This window comes from Leptodactylus fuscus, chromosome 11 (genome assembly GCF_031893055.1).
Source record: "Leptodactylus fuscus isolate aLepFus1 chromosome 11, aLepFus1.hap2, whole genome shotgun sequence".
In the NCBI taxonomy this organism is placed as follows: Eukaryota; Metazoa; Chordata; class Amphibia; order Anura; family Leptodactylidae; genus Leptodactylus; species Leptodactylus fuscus.
The window spans coordinates 59370011-59389234 of record NC_134275.1 but is presented as its reverse complement, the minus strand read 5'-3'; the positions used below and the strand labels follow the sequence as shown (position 1 = coordinate 59389234).

General features: G+C 44.8%; 1 protein-coding gene across 1 annotated transcript in view; it reads right to left on the bottom strand.

Moving 5' to 3' along the window:
- Nucleotides 1-2689: 2689 nt before the first annotated feature.
- Nucleotides 2690-19224, bottom strand: part of BRWD3 (bromodomain and WD repeat domain containing 3) — a 356261-nt gene continuing 339726 nt past the window's right edge. The window contains exon 41 of the transcript XR_012711825.1: nt 2690-2701. The gene's annotated coding sequence lies outside the window, so the exon portion shown is untranslated. The remainder of the gene's footprint in view (nt 2702-19224) is intronic.

Sequence of the window (19224 nt, the reverse complement as noted above, 5' to 3'; positions counted from 1 at the left end):
AGTGAAGGGGTTAATGATGACATCCCTGATGGTGTAATGCAGTGAAGCGATTAAGCATAACCTCCCTGGTAGTCTTGAGAAATTAAGGGGTTAATAATAACATCTCTGGTGATCTAGGGCAATGAAGGAGTTAAAGGGATCCTATCATTAAAATCAAATTTTTTGTCCCTAACACGTAGGAATAGGCTATTCGTCTCCTACCTTTAGATGTCTTCTCCGCACCGCCGTTCTGTAGAAATCCCGGTTTTCGCCGGGCCCCAGCGCTCAAACAGCACTAGGGGCATCCCCAATGCTGTGAGACAACTCTCCAGTGCCACCTCCATCTTCTTCTGGAATGGGTCTTCTTCGTGTCTTCTTTCAGGGGTTGGCTTCAAACTTCTAGGCCTTGGGCCTAAGGCAAAGCCGACTGCGCATGCCCGCCGGCAACAAGAAAATGACCGCTTACAATACTGTGTAAGCTGCCATTTTCTTGTGGCTGGTGGGCATGAGCGCTGAGGACCGCCCCCAGTGCTGCGAGAGAACTCATACCGGCGAAAACTGGGAATTCTACGGAACAGCAGCGCGGAGAAGACATCTAAAGGTAAGAGATGAATAGCCTTTCTTAAGGCTATTCCTACGTGTTAGGAACAAAAACATTCTTAATGTTAGGATCCCTTTAATGATATCTCCCTGGTGGTCTAAGACATGAAAGGAGAAAATGCTAACATCTCTGGTAGCCTAGGACAGGAAGGGGTTATTGATAAATCTTTGGTGGTCCAGGACATTACAAAGGTTAATGGTCACAATCCTGGTGGTCTAGGTAGCTGAAGGGGTTAATTGAGCGGTTAAGGGTGCACTGATTTTGCGACTGTGATTAATGGGATCTTTGTCATACATGATAACGTGTGTGTGTGTGGGGGGGGGGGGGGGCAGATTTTCATACACCAAGAACACCTTTGTTATTTGAGGGTATATAGAGACGTCGCAAGATCAGCGCTTTACTGAGGTCCAGCCACAAAGTAGTTAAAGGGAACCTGTCAGCAGGATTGTCCCCACCAAACCCCAGCTGCATTGTTTTATAGAGGACTTTCCGTGTCCTCTGACATTGGCGGTATTATATACCGCTAGAAAGCTAACAGTGTGTTGAATTCAGCTTTGCCGGTATGTGCCCCAGTTGCAGAGATATTGGTATTGTTAGTGCGGGGATATCGGTGCTGAAACTGTCAGAAGGGTGGGTCTTACTCCTTGCAGAATGTCCCGCTGATAGTACACTTCCATAGTGATGACGTTGAGCTGTAATGCCTGCCCCTCTGATAGTGCAGGGATATTGGTGCCGAAAGTAACAGTACCAATATCTCTGCAACCGGGGCACATATGGCAAAGCTAAATTGATCACACTGTCAGCTTTCTAGCGGTATATAATACTGCCAATCTCCAAGGACACGGTAAGTCCTTATTAAAGAACCCATTGACAGTATGCTAATGGAGACCGGGACAGCCACAATTCCCCCGTGACACAAGCAAAAAGGGCCACTCAGTTTTGCACATTTGGTTAGACTCATCACGCTATCCAGACAGTACCAGATGGCAGTAGACACCATAATTCTTAAGTGACATCATACAGTGTAATAATTCATGAGCGTATACAGACAATACACATCACATAGCGCACAATAAGATGCAGAAGTAAATATACACAAGCCAGCCCTTGGTCAGGATCCAGTAGGGTCACCCATCAGACCGGACATATTGTGGTAGGAGCAGCCGCCATATATAAACAGTATTGGCTTTCAGTCCTACCGGATGCTACCCCTGACCAGGAGCTGTAGGGCTGTTACCCCCACCCTGTGTGTCCCTTCTTATCTTTGATCTGGTTTCTCATGCAGCAGAGTTTGGCGCAGGATCAGCTCTGCTCAGCGTCCAGCGTCTTCATTCAATGTTTTAGCCAAGTCCCATCACCGGTCACATTCCCGGAGTCATAGCCGGGAGCTCGAGCTGATTATCGCCCTCATTTCTGCCAGGGCCCTTCTCCACTGCAGCCCTACCCATAGTTTGTTCTTCCTGAGCTCCCTGGTTCATGAGGATTAAAGGGCTCATTCAATCTCATGAAAATGAACTGAATCATTTACAGATTTAACTTTTGTTGTCCAAATCTCTTCTTGCTGTCAATGAACAACCCCATACACTGCTGTAGTTTGTTACAGTGTATCAGTGTAGGCATCGTGTAGGACCTCCAGGCTCTGTGTTCACATCATGTCCATAGGGTTACATTAGTCAGATGGAGGGCGCTGGGCCGACGGTCACTATACAATGGTATATTGTAACTGACAAGATTGGCGCGGGAGGTGACACCGTGCTATACCATGGGTCCATTACAAAACCCTATACATCAATGGGACTCCACAGAGGCCAGGTGTCGCCATCTATCTGAGGTGTCCATTTATTGTCCCAGCATATATTCTAATTGATGGCTATGTACAATACACTGACACATTGCAGCAAACCCTCAGCTATGTTAGTAGGAATAGATTCTTGATATGAATAGGAGGAGGACACCACAGACGGTGACGTTGCTCAGGGATTACTTTGGATTTGTGGTCCTAATACTGGAGGATTAGAGGAGATTCTGCCTTACATAGGACTGCAGGACCCTTCTGTGAACACGTTGGATGGGTCTGCGCTGCCCTCCCCCTCTGACTGCGCTGCAGGTGCGGCTTCTGCTCTTTATTTATAAACGTTTCCGTCATTGTTTGCAGCCGTTATAACATGACGCAACGTTTATAAACAGCCGTTATAATCTCCAGAACCTGAGACATGACTGTGCCTGCTGGAAGATCAGCCCCATCATCTCTATACATGAATACATACATGCTGTACACACATGAATACATATACTACAAACACATACATGCTGTACAAACATGACAATATACTATACATATACATGCTGTACACACATTAATACATACAGTACATACATCGTATATACACATGAAGAGTTCATACATACATACATGCTGTACACACATAAAGGAATACATGCACTACATACACCTTCAACTTGTACAGATATATTCTGAATACATACATGAATTCATACACAAATACATACTATACACATACAAATACATACACACATTTATACTGTACACACTCGAATACATACAGTACATACACAATAGGCATACTATACACACATGGATGAATACATACACTATATATGCAATCTTGTGTTTGTTTCTGTTTTGTAGCCAGAGAAGATTATCAGCTGCCTCTGTGTTACACTGGATGAGGAGGTGATGACTGATGTGTTACCCTACATGTACACAAGCATCAACACATCTATATGCACACAGACCGGTATATATATATATATATATATATATATATATATACACACACAAACATACAGTATACACACAACATCTAGATAAGCTGATTGTGCTCTTTCCATATCTGTAATTCTGAGAAAAACGGTTGTGATGAGCCGCTGATATTCTGTCACCGGAGAGGCACGAGGCTCTGATAACCACAAACCTCACCGAGATATTAAAGTGCGATGATTGAAGACTGCAAAACCAGCAAACAGATAAAAAAACAAAGGCACAGATAGCGTCTGCCACACCGCTCATCACAGGTCACATAAGTATATGTGTGAGACTCTATGGAGTCACACTGTTCATCCTGAGCCTCCTGGTTCATGAAGAGAATGCCAGGACTGCAGTGAGGACTGGCACAGGCAGGGAAAGACATAATTGACGCCAGTTGTTGTGTCTTGTGTTTGTTTCACCTGCACCAGAAGCTGATATCAGACAAGGTCAGAGCTGCGAGCCCCCAGGGGTGGAACAGCTGCCACCAGAGAGAGTCTCCGAAGCCATTTTTAACCCCTGAAGGGCCAGGTATTAATTATAGAGCATATGACGCCATTGGAATGAGTTGCACCAATGCACCAAACTCCTGATCCCTCTGCATATGAGTACCAGCCCCTCACCCTGTATAAATGTAGCCCATGATATTTAACACATCACATATGTGTACCTGCCCCCTCCCCGAATCTTACAGGTAACATCTCTGTTCATCTTACTGGAAAACATGTCATGACTAGTCCTGCTCATACAGCTGAGGGCTTGTTACAGTGTATCAGTGCACACAGTGACTACATCAGCAGCTTAAATGTTTATTATGTACTGGACTCCAGGCTAACAACTTTTACCTGCCCTGGTACATTGTAACAAACCCTCTACAGTGTGCATAGGACTAGATTTTGACAGGTTTTATCTTATGTATCTGAATGTTTCCAGAAGTAGAAGCGATGAGCTGCAGACCGCTCCCTCGCCTGGATTTACAGGGAGGGCTATAATCTGGGTGTCCCCGGACATGACGCCCGCTCTCCGGGTCTTATCACTGGAAATAAACACACACCTAATAAATACACAGAGAGCGCTGCAGGGGTGCGGTTACCCCAGGACACGTGGCATATATACTCATAGCAAGCCGCCCTCCCAACAGTGATGATGTCATAGGACATGTGGGAAGCTGAGGACTGGGTCATGTCATATATATAACACCCCCTATGAGAGTGTTCTACAGGGGGAGCCAAGGATTGGACCACCCCCTACAGAGTTATGTATAATATATAGGACACCCCTATAGGGTTACATATAATATAATGAGAGTACTATATAGAGGAAGCCATATGGGCCACAGGATCCCCCCTCTTCATCCTCCATGAGAGTGTTATACAGGGGTAGCCGATGAACAAGAGGTGCAAAATGGTGATCGCCTGATTGGAAGAATGGAGCACAGTGGCTCAGTGGTTACAATGGTGGCTCAGTGGTTACTAATTGAATCCAGCCATGGACAACATCTGCATGGTCTTTGTAAGTTCTCCCCGTGAGGTTTTTGTGGGTTTCCTCCAGGTATACTGATAGGCATACTGATAAGGAATGTAGATTGTGAGCCCCATATGGGACAGTGACTGATGACAAGACTATGGAATATGTTGGCACTATATTAGTTAGTAAAATAAATTATATGACCCTACTAATCCATCTGTAGTGAAAATTAATTTGGATGTCACATTCTAAGCCAAGAAATGCAACCATTGTCACTGTTTGCATGATATTGGGCTACGAACCAGATGTCCAGCTACAGGTGATCCATTGACCTCATGACACCACTCACAAAGGCTATCATGATGCATTGAAAGATGGCAGTGGAGGTCTATTGTCTTCAATGGTGAGTCCAGCAATGGAAGTTTATCCTCTTCAGTGGTGAGTCCCAGAATGATGGTCAATCCTCTTCAGTGATGAGTCCTGGAATTGAGGTGTATCCTCTTCGGTGGTTAGTTCCAGAATAAAGGTCTATCCTCTTCCGTGATGATTCCTGGAATGAAGGTGTATCCTCTTGAGAAAAGAGTCTGGGAATAGAGATCTATCCTCTTCAGTGATGAGTCCCAGAATGGAAATCTATACTTTTTAACGATAAGTCTCGCAATGGAGGTCTATTCTCTTCAGGGAGGACTCCTGGAATGAAGGTCTATCCTCTTCAGTGATAAGTCTAGAAATGGAGGTCTATTCTCTATAGTGATGAGTCCTGGAATGAAGGTCTATCCTTTTCAGTGAGGAGTTCCAGAATGGAGGTCTATCCTCTTCAGTGGTGAGTCCTGAAATGGAGGTCTATCCTCTTCAGTGAGGAGTTCTGAAATAGAGGTCTATCATCCTAAGTAATGAGTCCTGGAATGTTGTTGTATCCTCTAGAGTGGGGAGTCCTGGAATTAAGGTCTATCCTCTTCAGTGTTGAATCCTTCAATGGATAGCGGATGTGCCAGGTGGCTTGGCAAAAGCAGTATCCTTCACACCTGGAATGGAGGTTTACCCTCTTCAGCGATGAGTCCTGGAATGAAGGTCTATACTCTTCAGCAATAAATCCTAGAATGGAGGTCTAGCCTCTTCAGTGAAGAGTCCTGGAATGAAGGTCAATCCTCTTCAGTGATGAATCCTGGAATAGAGGTCTATCCTCTTCAGTGATGAATCTTGCTTTTGTCTCGGACACAATGATAGACAGAGACAGGTTCGAAGACCACATGGTCAAATCCCTTTTGTATTTCTTTTGTTGCTCCTACCCATACTATCAAACCCACTTAAGCTAGGTTTACACTAGCATTCAGCTTTCTATTGTTCGGGTTTGCTTGGTGACCTAAAAACGGAAAGCTAACCTGTTTAAAAAGTGGGTGCCTGCAATAATGGGGTATGCCGGGTTTCCAACCAAAAAATGAGGAAATGTGCAGAAAGCAAAGTTCTACTTGCAGGACTTTTCTCTCTGCATTTTTCAAGTGTGTTTGGGGACAGAAACCCCAAATGGAGTTTAAGCGCTGGTGTGAACCCAGCCTACGAGATATTTAATTTCTTACACCTATGATGTCATTAGTAGAGATGAGCGAATACTGTTCGGATCAGCCGATCCAAACAGCATGCTCCATAGAAATGAATGGATGCACCTGGTACTTCCACTTTGACGGCGGCCGGCCGCTTAACCCCCCGCGTGCCGGTTACGTCCATTCATTTCTATGCGAGCGTGCTGTTCGGATCGGCTGATCCGAACAGTACTCGCTCATCTCTAGTCATTAGTACTATATACAGTACCAAGAAATGTAATCAGTATGGTTTTGTATACATGTTTTTATCAGCAATGTTGGTGTGCAATGTCATCAGTATGGTGTTAACGTGTGATATTTTTAGTGGTACTGTTATGTGATGTCAGCAGATGCGCTGGTATGTAATGTCATTAGTATAGTGTATACATATCACATCATCAGCATGGCAAATACATGTCATGTTATCAGATGTACTGATGTTGGATGAGGTCCATGTCCATGTGTGTTCCTCATATTCTCTCTTCCACCAGATGCTTGGAGGAAGTCATTGTCCTTGCACATTTCCTGCTATTGTCTGGAGGATCTTCGCACTGAGGCTGACTCACCACCTCTTGTGTCCTGGAGCAGCCCCAAACACAAACACCAGTCACAGCCGCATCGGACCGGACAGTACAGGGTTAACTCTTACGTAGGATAAAACTTGATTGTAATGTGTTATCAGCAAACCACAAGGTGCCGTGGGGTGACCTCATGACGAAAATCCCACACAATGAACCCACACCGAGGTAAATGACTGCAGCACCCAGAAACCAAAACCTATCCCCGGTATGATGAGAGTGTCATGTTACTGCTGTCCGCTAAGCTTCAGTCGGGGTCAGTGCACACAGAGTTTTTTGGCACTGATTTTCACACTGAATCCACCTCACAATCAGCCTCCAAAAAAAGCCTCCCAATTGGTGAGCTGATGGGTAATCCTATTAATATTATAAGAGTTTGTGAGTTTGTGTGTTTGGATGTTTGTTCCTCAATCACGCAAAACCCGCTCGACCGATTTGGCTGAAAGTTTCCACAAACATAGTTAATACACCCGATTGCGCAATAGGCTACTTTTCGTCACAATAGCACACATTGTGCCAGGACCCCCACAAAACCCAAACTCACACCACCATCTCTGCAATCTCACACACTTTGGACCATAGCAAGCCACAAAATTCATATTGCCCTCTACAGCCTCGCCCCTAACCCCACACAATCTCATATACATATACTTTACCACTTTGCCCCTCACCTTAACGCTACTCCAGAAGGCTCTCTTTAACGCTCCGGAGCAGCCATGTTTGCCGACCCCCACCGCTCTGACAATCTGCGACACCACCCACCCATGTCAATACCCCTAGGAGGTCTAATAAATGCAAAAACAAAAACAAAAAAAAAGGAAAAAAAATAAAAAAGAAAAAGTATTACAAATTCAAATCACCCCCCTTTCCCTAGAACACATATAAAAGTAGTTAAATACTGTGAAACACATACATGTTAGGTATCCCTGTGTCCGAAATCGCCCGCTCTACAAAGCTATACAAATATTTTGCCTGGACGCTTAACGCCGTAGCGGGAAACATACTGAAAAGTCCAAAACCGCTGTTTTTTCACTATTTTCATTATCATACAAATATCAATCAAAAGTGATCAAACCAATAGCATTTCCCGAAAATGCAACAACTAAAAACTACACCCGGCCCCGCAAAAAAAGACATCCGCCGACACAGACAAATAAAAAAGTGACTGCTGTCAGAATATGGCAACTTTTAAAAACAAAAAAAATGTCAACACACTACTGGCAGAAAATACCAAATCATACAATGTCGTATATCGAGGTCTATTAACTTCAAATCCCTCTGTCCCAAAGACACTATGTACGGTTTATACCAACACCGTATAGCAGCTGAAATACAAATTAACTTCAACACAAAAGTCTCACGTATTCTCGCAATTACAGCAAAAACAAGATACACAGTTACATTTCATATCCCATCTCTTACAGTCCTATGAAAAAGTTTGGGCACCCCTATTAATCTTAATCATTTTTAGTTCTAAATATTTTGGTATTTGCAACAGCCATTTCAGTTTGATATATCTAATAACTGATGGACACAGTAATATTTCAGGATTGAAATGAGGTTTATTGTACTAACAGAAAATGTGCAATATGCATTAAACCAAAATTTGACCGGTGCAAAAGTATGGGCACCTCAACAGAAAAGTGACATTAATATTTAGTACATCCTCCTTTTGCAAAGATAACAGCCTCTAGTCGCTTCCTGTAGCTTTTAATCAGTTCCTGGATCCTGGATAAAGGTATTTTGGACAAACAATTCAAGTTCAGTTAAGTTAGATGGTCGCCGAGCATGGACAGCCCACTTCAAATCATCCCACAGATGTTCAATGATATTCAGGTCTGGGGACTGGGATGGCCATTCCAGAACATTGTAATTGTTCCTCTGCATGAATGCCTGAGGATTTGGAGCGGTGTTTTGGATCATTGTCTTGCTGAAATATCCATCCCCGGCGTAACTTCAACTTCGTCACTGATTCTTGAACATTATTCTCAAGAATCTGCTGATACTGAGTGGAATCCATGCGACCCTCAACTTTAACAAGATTCCCGGTGCCGGCATTGGCCACACAGCCCCAAAGCATGATGGAACCTCCACCAAATTTTACAGTGGGTAGCAAGTGTTTTTCTTGGAATGCTGTTTCTTTTTGGACGCCATGCATAACGCCTTTTTTTATAACCAAACAACTCAATTTTTGTTTCCAAAATGAAGCTGCCTTGTCCAAATGTGCTTTTTCATACCTCAGGCAACTCTATTTGTGGCGTACGTGCAGAAACGGCTTCTTTCTCATCACTCTCCCATACAGCTTCTATTTGTGCAAAGTGCGCTGTATAGTTGACCGATGCACAGTGACACCATCTGCAGCAAGATGATGCTGCAGCTCTTTGGAGGTGGTCTGTGGATTGTCCTTGACTGTTCTCACCATTCTTCTTCTCTGCCTTTCTGATATTTTTCTTGGCCTGCCACTTCTGGGCTTAACAAGAACTGTCCCTGTGGTCTTCCATTTCCTTACTATGTTCCTCACAGTGGAAACTGACAGGTTAAATCTCTGAGACAACTTTTTGTATGCTTCCCCTGAACAACTATGTTGAACAATCTTTGTTTTCAGATCATTTGAGAGTTGTTTTGAGTAGCCCATGATGCCACTCTTCAGAGGAGATTCAAATAGGAGAACAACTTGCAATTGGCCACCTTAAATACCTTTTCTTATGATTGGATACATCTGGTTATGAAGGTCAAAGCTCACTGAGGTTACAAAACCAATTTTGTGCTTCAGTAAGTCAGTAAAAAGTAGTTAGGGGAATTCAAATCAATAAAATGATAAGGGTGCCCATACTTTCGCACGGTCAAATTTTGGTTTAATGCATATTGCACATTTTCTGTTAGTACAATAAACCTCATTTCAATCCTGAAATATTACTGTGTCCATCAGTTATTAGATATATCAAACTGAAATGGCTGTTGCAAACACCAAAATATTTAGAACAAAAAATGATTAAGATTAATAGGGGTGCCCAAACTTTTTCATACGACTGTATACACAGTACGAAAACCTTACCAGCGCCTGTTTACCCACTTCTACAATCACCGCAGACGAAGTCGCGGGTACCAGCTAGTCTTTAGTATTATGCCCGGTTCACATATGCTGATGTGTTCCGTCCGTAAGAGTCCGCATGAGGACCCCTAAGGACGGAACACAAGCGCAACTGCAAGCGCTGTGCAGTTCAAGCACACAGACCCCATTATAGTCTATGGGGCCCGTGCACTTGAACTGCACAGCGCTTGCAGTTGCGCTTGTGTTCCATCCGTGGGGATCCTCATGCGGACTCTTACGGACGGAACACATCAGCATATGTGAACCAAGCCTTACTCTGGTAAATTCATATGAGCAGCCAATCAGGGTTCAATAAGATTGTTCCTCCAGGTTCTTGTTGCTTCATCAGCTCCACCTGCATCTAATGTCATAGCTTTATATACAGTATTTTAAGGCGTAGTGGATTAAGTGAGGCAGCGCTGACTACTAGGGGTAGCATTGTGGGGTCTGCAGCCTGGCCTGGACCTCCACCCTCATATTCATAGCCTCTGGCAGCACCTGGGACTACCACAGCAGTGTAAGGAGGATGCTGGAAGGGGGGCAATTATTTACTGACGGAGTGCCTGTATACAGGACACATACACACAGGTGGAGATGTTTACTAACATGCAGGGTCCTGTATACACACTGCAGCAGGAAGGGGGAGAGGTTGTGTCGGGACAGTCACATCCCATCAGTACTGGAGCCAGTGGAGCGATACAGTCATGGCTCTAAGGGTTGGCACCCGGGAAATTTTTACAGAAAGTAAAGTACTAGAAATACTGAAGGACTACAAAAATACATATATCCCATAAAACAGCTCAAATACAGTATACTTGAATATGTATTACTATGTATAACATCATATTTACCGTAATAAGAAGGGAGACCCACAGCATTATTATCAATGGGAACAGGACACATTGGCCGTACACTGACCCCAAATAGCGCACTGCATGTAAACATGTTACCAACTAGAGCGGATATAACTGTGCTTATTTTTTGAGCCCAAACGAACCTGGAGAGCTAAGACCTCAATGCATGTTTAACCTCATGTATGTACATATGTGCAACACTAAACACGGAGAACAAAGAGAGGAGAAGAGAACTGTCTGAGAGCTTGAGAATCAAAATTGTGGAAAAATATCAACAATCTCAAGGATACAAGTCCAACTTAATGTATCTGTCTCCATAATCAAGCATTTTCCCCCCTATGGCACTGTAGCTAATGTCCATGGACGTGGACGTAAGAGAAAAAGTGATGAAAGGTTGTAGCGCAGGATAGTCCAGATGGTGAATAAACAGTGCCAAACAAGTTCCAAAGAAATTTTGGCTGTCCTGCAGACTTAGGGGCATCAGTGTCAGCGCCAACTATCTGTCAGGAGAGCCAGGAGGACTCCACTGCTGACACAGAGACAGAAAAAAGCTAGACTGCAGTTTACGGCTAAAATGTACGTGAGTAAGCCAAAAATCTTCTGGGTAAACGTTTTGTGGACACACGATACCAAGACAGAACTTTTTGTTAAAGTCCATCATTCTACTGTTTACTGAAAATGGAATGAAGCCTACAAAGAAAAGAGCACGGGACTAACAATCATATATGGTGGAGGGTCAAAGATGTTTTAGGGTTGTTTTGCCGCCTCTGGCACTGGGTCCTCTGTGTGCAGGGCATCATGAAATCTGAAGATTACCAAAGTATTTTGGGTCTCAATGTAGGGCCCAGTGTCATAAAGCTGGGTTTACTCCCAATGTCATGGGTCTTCTAGCAGAACATTGACCCCAAACATACCTCAGAAGGTCCCCAGAAATGGATGGAAACAAAGCGCTGAAGGGTTCTGAAGTGGCCGCAATGAGTCCGGAACTAAATCCCATCGAACACTTGTGGAGAGATCTTACAATTACTAATAGGAGAAAAGAAGGCGCCGCCAAATATGAGAGACCTGGAGGAGTTTGTAGAAGAAGAGGAGTCCAAAATTCCAGGTGAGAGGTGTAAGAAGCTTGTGGATGGTTATAGGAAGTGATGGGTATGCAACCAAATAATAAGATGAGGTGCCAGGAATTTTGAAGTTTTGCGTGAAATTATAAAAAAAAATTTATGTCCTTTCTGTTTTTTGTGTTGTTCCAATACATACAAGGGAGATAAACCTGTATATAACAAAACTTGTGTAACTACAATAATTTTCTGGAAGAAATACTTAATTTTCTTGAAACATTTCAGGGATGCCAACACTTACGGCCATGACTGTACATCCCTCACCTCCAAGGATACAGGAGAAGATGTCACTGTAAGTTGGACCACCTTCAAAAGCCTAATCCCTGTGTTTTTTGGCTTTTACTTCAGGGAGTCCCTGTGTCTCCTCCTCCTCCTACAATCCCTGTGTCTCCTCCTCCTGTAGAGTCCTTGTGTCTCCTCCTCCTGTACAGTTCCTGTGTCTCCTTCTCGTATACAGTCCTTGACTCATCCTATACAGTCCCTGTGTCTCTTCCTCCTGTACAGTCCTTGTGTCACAACTTGTACAATCCCTGTGTCTCCTCCTCTTGTACAATCTTTGTGTCTCATCTTGTACAGTCCCTTTGTCTCCTCCTACTCTACAGTCCATATGTCTCATCCTGTTGCAGTCCTTGTGTCTCCTCCTCCTATACAGTCCCTGTGTTTCCTCCTCTTCGCTCAGTCCCAGTGTCTCCTCCTTCTGTATAGTCCCTGTGTTTCCTACTTTTCGCTCAGTCCCTATGTCTCCTCCGTTTATACAATCCTTGTCTGTCTCCTTCTCCATCCTCAGTCCCTTTGTCTCCTCCTCCTGTACAGTTCCTGTGCCTCCTTTTCCTCCCTCTCGCTGTCCCTGTGACTCTTCCCCTTCTCATGGCCCCTGTGGCCCCTCCTACCCTCTCTCATTGTCCCTTTGACTACTTCCTTCTCACAGTCCCTTCGGCACATCCTACCCTCTCTCACGTTCCCTGTGGCTCCTCCCCTCTTTCAGAATGCCTGTGACTTCTCCCCTCCGAATGGCCCTTGTGACTCCTCCCCCCTCTCATGGCGTCTGTGACTCCTCCTCCAGTCTCATGCTCCCTGTGGCACATCTCCTCTCCTTCATAGTCCTTGTGACTCCTATCCTCCTCATGGTCCCTGTGGCACCTCCCTCCTCCTCTCAGGGTCCCTATGGCTCCTCCCCGTCATAGTCCCGGTGACTCCTGACGGTCCATATGGCCCCTCCCTTTTCTCCCATGACATGTTCCAGTCCGCACTCTTTGCTATTCCAGTAATGTTTGGTCACTGATGTCTCTTCTCTTCAGTGCAGGAATGTCTGGAATCTCTGACGTCTCCTCAGGATTTGGAGGCAGAACATGGAGAATAAAGTTTTAGTATAACCGTGTAAGGCTCCATTCACACCACCTTTTGGGTTTTTTTCACATCCACTTATCAACTCTGTTTAACGGATGCAAAAAAAACCAGATGCAAATGAACGATCGCAAAGTACATAGAGGTCACTGTACAAATAATCCGGACTGCAGTAAATGGACAGAAACGGAGGCTTTTTTGTGTTTGGGTTTGTGTGGGGCCTTGGGTGATAGAACCTCAGTGGACCCTATTTGGATAACTCATGTGCACCACAGCAAAAAAAAACAACCGAAATTAGGTGTTTTTTGCTGAAGGAGTGGACTGCAGTGGACTGTAATATGGACCATTCCATACAGGTTGATGCAATCTCTTCAGATGTCGGAAAGTAAAGAGGAATTTGAGGCGGAAATCTGCCTCGAATTCTTTATTTTGTTCCCCCGGCTCACTATCCGGGGTATCAGTATTCGTTTGTAACGTTCCACCACTGATTAGGCCCAAATGAATGAGAATAACCAGTGGAGAACCTCCAGCTGCAGAATCTGTGGCAAGATGATGCAGGACGCTGGAAAAAAGAAGCTTCTTGCTCCATCTTGCTGGTGAATCTGCAGCTGATTTTGAATCTTTTCAATGGGAGGTTTCCTATCAATGGCTGACTTTGCTTCCACTTCAGCGCTCCAGGGGACCCACTGTGTCCATATCATATTTCTGTCTCAGTGTCAGTGACCTGATATGGGATGCATGGGACCCCTGGAGGGCTTCAGGATGCAGAGACAGTTGTGAGCAGGAGCACGGTAAGTAAATAGGGATTACTGCGCAACACTGCCATTCATCGTTGTCAATGGGAGGTTTTTCTCTTACCGATCTTCAGTAGTAAACATACAATGTTGAAGGTTGGTAAGAGAGAAACCTCCCTTAGAGAAAAATGGAGGCTGCGGTTCACACCTAATGAAAATACATCGCATAAAGTTTTAATTAAATCTGAGATCCCCCAGGCTCCTCTGCATTACTATTCACTGCATTCAGGTGACCTCACAGCTAGTGAATTAGCAGCTGGGTGAAAATGAATCTTCATTGGGTGAGACTACAGTGAAAGGGTGAAGCAGGTGAGTAACATGTTGGCCTCATATCTTGTGTGGTACCAGTTCTAAAGAAACCCAATCTGACGGACTTCAACGGCTACAGACCTGTAGCACTGACATCCCACCTGATGAAGGTCCAAGAGAGACTTGTCCTGACACATCTCTGCCCTCTAGTGAGTTCTGCTATGGACCCCCTCCAGTTTGCCTATCAGCCAGGCATTGGGGTGGATGATGCCAATCCCTACGCCATCATCCACCTTCCTCACAGAGCTCTTTCTCACTTGGATAAAGCAGAGAACACTGTGAGAATTATGTTCTTTGATTTCTCCAGTGCGTTCAACACCATCCGGCCACGGCTACTGAGGGACAAGTTAGATCTTGTTGGCGTGGACCATCACCTGTCCAACTGGATACTCAGCTACATCACAAACCAACCACAGTATGTGAGAGCCCGGAGCTGTGTGTCTGACACCGTGATCTGTAGTACGGGGGCACCACAAGGTACAGTTCTCGCCCCATTTCTCTTCACACTGTACACTGCTGACTTTAGGTACAACTCATCCAGCTGTTACTTACAGAAGTACTCCGATGACTCTGCTATAGTCGGCCTTATCACTGACGGAGACGTCAGGATTAATGCTGGGTAGACCAAGGAGATGGTGGTAGACCCTAGTAAGCAGAGGAGTGCCCCGATTCCGGTGGAGATCCAAGGGTCAAGCATTGAGATAGTCAAGACCTATAAGTATCTGGGTGTGCTCCTTAATAATAAACTGGACTGGGCTGATCACCTGGATGTGCTGCACAGAAATGGTCACAGGAAAGCCCCAAATGCCACATTGAGGCCCAAAAGAGGTAGCGGAAGGCGAGCCTGAATGTTTTTGTATTGTATTTATATCACTGAAGAGACCCCAGAGTACAATAAATTACCGGAAAGTATGTCGCGGCAACAATTTTATATTTGGAATTTTTGGATGAAACCCAGCTTGGAACAAATCTGTTCACCTATCTCTAATTGCTGCTTTGATGAGATATTTCTGTAAATTACACAGCACTAAGACCATTGTACAGCAGTGCACACAGCATTGTAGAGCAGCACACAGAGCATTGTATGAAAGATCACAGAGCGTTGTACAGCACCACACAGAGCAAGGTATACACCACAATGCAAGGCAGTAATACACTGTCTACCAAGAAGTATTTGGACAGCTGTGGTAGAATAGAAATACAATATTTATTCCTATTGAATAGTTGGTAGACTCCAGCAGATGCTTCCTTACGGATGGTATTGAGCGACAAAATACTCCCGGATGTCTGGTGAAACTCCTGGTGCATGTGAGCCATTGGTTGGGTGCGGTTTCTCTGGTCAGCCCTTGTTGGTCTCTATCTCCCCGTTTCGGGGGTCTGCCGACTCGGGACACATTCCGAAAATCACTGTTCACCTTCCATTTCATAATCACATAGGCCACTGTCGATTTTGGGTAATTCAGTTCGCTTCCTATGGATTGACCATTTCTGTGGTACCCCACAATTACCCCTTTCTCGAAATCAAACAACTCTGCACTTCGTGGCATCTTGCAGGGGACTAATGCCAATGATGTTTCCTATTTAACGGTGGAAGGCGTGACCTACATCACGACGGCAGATATCATCATTTGCATGGGTGTCCAAATACTTATTGGTAGACAGTGTATATGAAAATATACAGAGCAGAAAAAACATGGCAATTTTAATTCGCACCAGTTTTAATAAATCACAAATAGTAAAAATATAAGGCTGTGCCTCTGGCAGGATAGGTATACCTAAAATGGCTCTGTGACCATTACCATACAGCTGAGATACATAGTAGCATGTGATACTCATCACTGAATGCAGTTTTCAAAAAAAAAAAAAAAAAAAAAAAGCGCTGTGTAGACCCAGCCTCAAAGTCTGATTTTTACAACAAATATTTATGGACGTGGCTCATGTCACAAACGAGATTTCTGAGGACCTCAGAAGAAGAGCTGTTGATGTCCAACAGCCTGCAAAAGGTGACACTGCCATCTCTAATGAGTGTGGACCCCCCCCCAATCCACAGGCAGTGTACATCACATGACCATGGACCATATATCTCATGACCATGTCCAGAATTTCATCCACTAGAAGTAACAGTATGAATGACAGCAAGCAGAGATCTAGAAAACCTGGAGGATACAGAAAGTATATTGGAAACTTTTTATTATACAAACAATTGTTTCTCAATATTGGTCTGAAAAGGAGATCATTCCTGAAACATGGCTGACTCTGAGGAACCTGGGGAGCTGCACGCAAAAAGTATTGTATTAACATAGATTTGTTTTGAGGCGCTAGGCTGACACCTGCTAGTAAGGGGCACCATATTGTGTAGTCAGAGGTCAGATGACCGGGATTTGCGTTATTGTTGAGCTGTTTTGTGACCCTGTGTAGTATCTCTGCTTGCTGTGTCCGGAGACTTAAATCTGCTGAGGTCGGTTTTATACCCAAAGTTCTTCATGTGCCAACCAGGTTAGGCTGGAGATGGCGATCATATGAGCTGTTTAAGGGGGCGTTCACACTGCCGTCAGTGTCCGACAGCTAGTGTCCGCCGCTAATGTCCATTCAAAATCTTGTGCGGACATTAGCAGCGGACACTAGCTGTGTCCGTGACATTTTGCATTGATTTAAATGGACATCGGGTGCGTTCTTTTATAGTCCGTGTCTGTCCTTAACTGTCCGTTCCCAAAGATGTCCGACTTTTCAAGCGGACAGCAAAACCCGACATGTAGGTTTTTTCTGTCCGCTTGAAAAGTCGGACATCTTTGGGAACAGACAGTTAAGGACAGATATGGACTTAAAAGAACGCACCCGATGTCCATTTAAATCAATGCAAAATGTCACGGACACAGCTAGTGTCCGCTGCTAATGTCCGCACAAGATTTTGAATGGACATTAGCGGCAGACACTAGCTGTGGGACAACGACGGTAGTATGAACGCTCCCTAACCCCCAGGTTGTCATCTATATATACTATATATCTTATGGACATCTATCTATCTAAATATATATATGTATATATATATATATATATATATATACATACAGCTCTGTTATCTATAAGAAACTATGGCAGTCTTGTGTATCTCAGCCTGTTCCTGGCGGTCGGTTTGGCCTGCGTTCGCTTCTTTCAACATCCAGTCTGGGACCTGCAGATGAACACCATAAACACATACTTATCTTCTCGTGGTTCTTTCATCTTGGCCACTTATCGCAGGGAAGCAGCTCGTAATGTGCAGATAATAGTCCCGGACACCCACATCAACTACTCGCCTACCGCCATGAACCCCCTTCCAGACCCCAAATAAGGTAAAGCTATTATGAAACCTTATTTGTGTCTCCTGTCACGGGGGGAGAAGAGCACAGGCACATGCATGACGCATACCTCCAAACAAAGGACAGAAAGAGGGACAAAATGTGTGCTGCAGCAAATTTAGCTCCACCCACTTCTACATTGACCACGCCCATTGTAATATATTTTTCCATGCGCCTCCACACAGTATAATGCTCCTACAGTCACCCTAACATTATGTTCTCACATCATAATGTTCCCCTTCAATTGCCCCACAGTGCTAAGTCCCTCTCCTTGTACCCCACTTTAAACTGGCAGACACTAGAGGGGGGACATTAAACTGGGGCAGTTGGAGGGGGACATTAAACCATGGGGCAGCTGGAGGGTGACATTGAACAGTGGGGGTAGTTGGAGGGGGACATTAAACTGAGGACAACTAGAGGCAGACCTGTCCCCCTCCAGCTACCCCTCATGGTTTAATGTCCTCCTCCAGTTGCCCCCAGTTTAATGTCATCCTCCATTTGCCCCCACCCAGTTTAAAGTCTACTCCTTGATCTGTCGCCAATGTCCCCCCTCCATCTGTTCCCACTTTAATGTCCCCCTTCATCTTCCAACAATTTAATGCCCCCCTCCATCTGCCTGCCCCCATTTTAATGTCCCCCTTCACCTTCCAACAATTTAATGCCCCCCCCATCTGCCTGCCCCCAGTTTAATGTCCCGCTTCATCTGTCACCATCTTAATGTCCCGCCATCATCTGTCCCCAGTTTAATGTCCCCCATCATCTGCCACCATCTTAATGTCCCCCTTTATCTGCCACCAGCTTAATGTCCCCCTTTATCTGCCCCAGTTTAATTGCCCCTTTATCTGCTCCCAGTTAAATTTCCCCCTACATCTGCCCCCAGTTCCCCCCTCTTGCTTGCACATGCTGTCTCTTCTCTCCTCCCTACCTTGCATCAGTTTCCCAGATTCTTTTTTCTGTGTAAGGGTCCATTCACACGGAGGAAAATGGCGCTTTATTTGGCGTTGAATGATCCACGCTGAAAAAAAGCACTTCCCATTGACTTCAATGGGTGCCGCGGAAAAAAAAACCTAGCATTCATTTCAGCCTACTCTGGAGGGGGAAGCTTCGGACAGTCGTGGCAGGCGCATTTTGGTCCAATTCTGATGCGGCTTCCTGCATCAGAATCAGGACCAAAATACGCCATTCCGTGCCGCGTGTGAACTAGCCCTTACATGTGTGATATTACATGGGGAGGAGCGCCTGTATTACATGTGTGATATTACATGGGGAGGAGCGCCTGTATTACATTTGTGTGGCATTATGGCGGCCATTTCCTTCACTGACTCCTTAGACATATCATGCTGGACAGTCTCTAGTATCCGGCGTCTCAGGCGCCAGGCAGCTCTATCACGTGGCGTCTCTGAC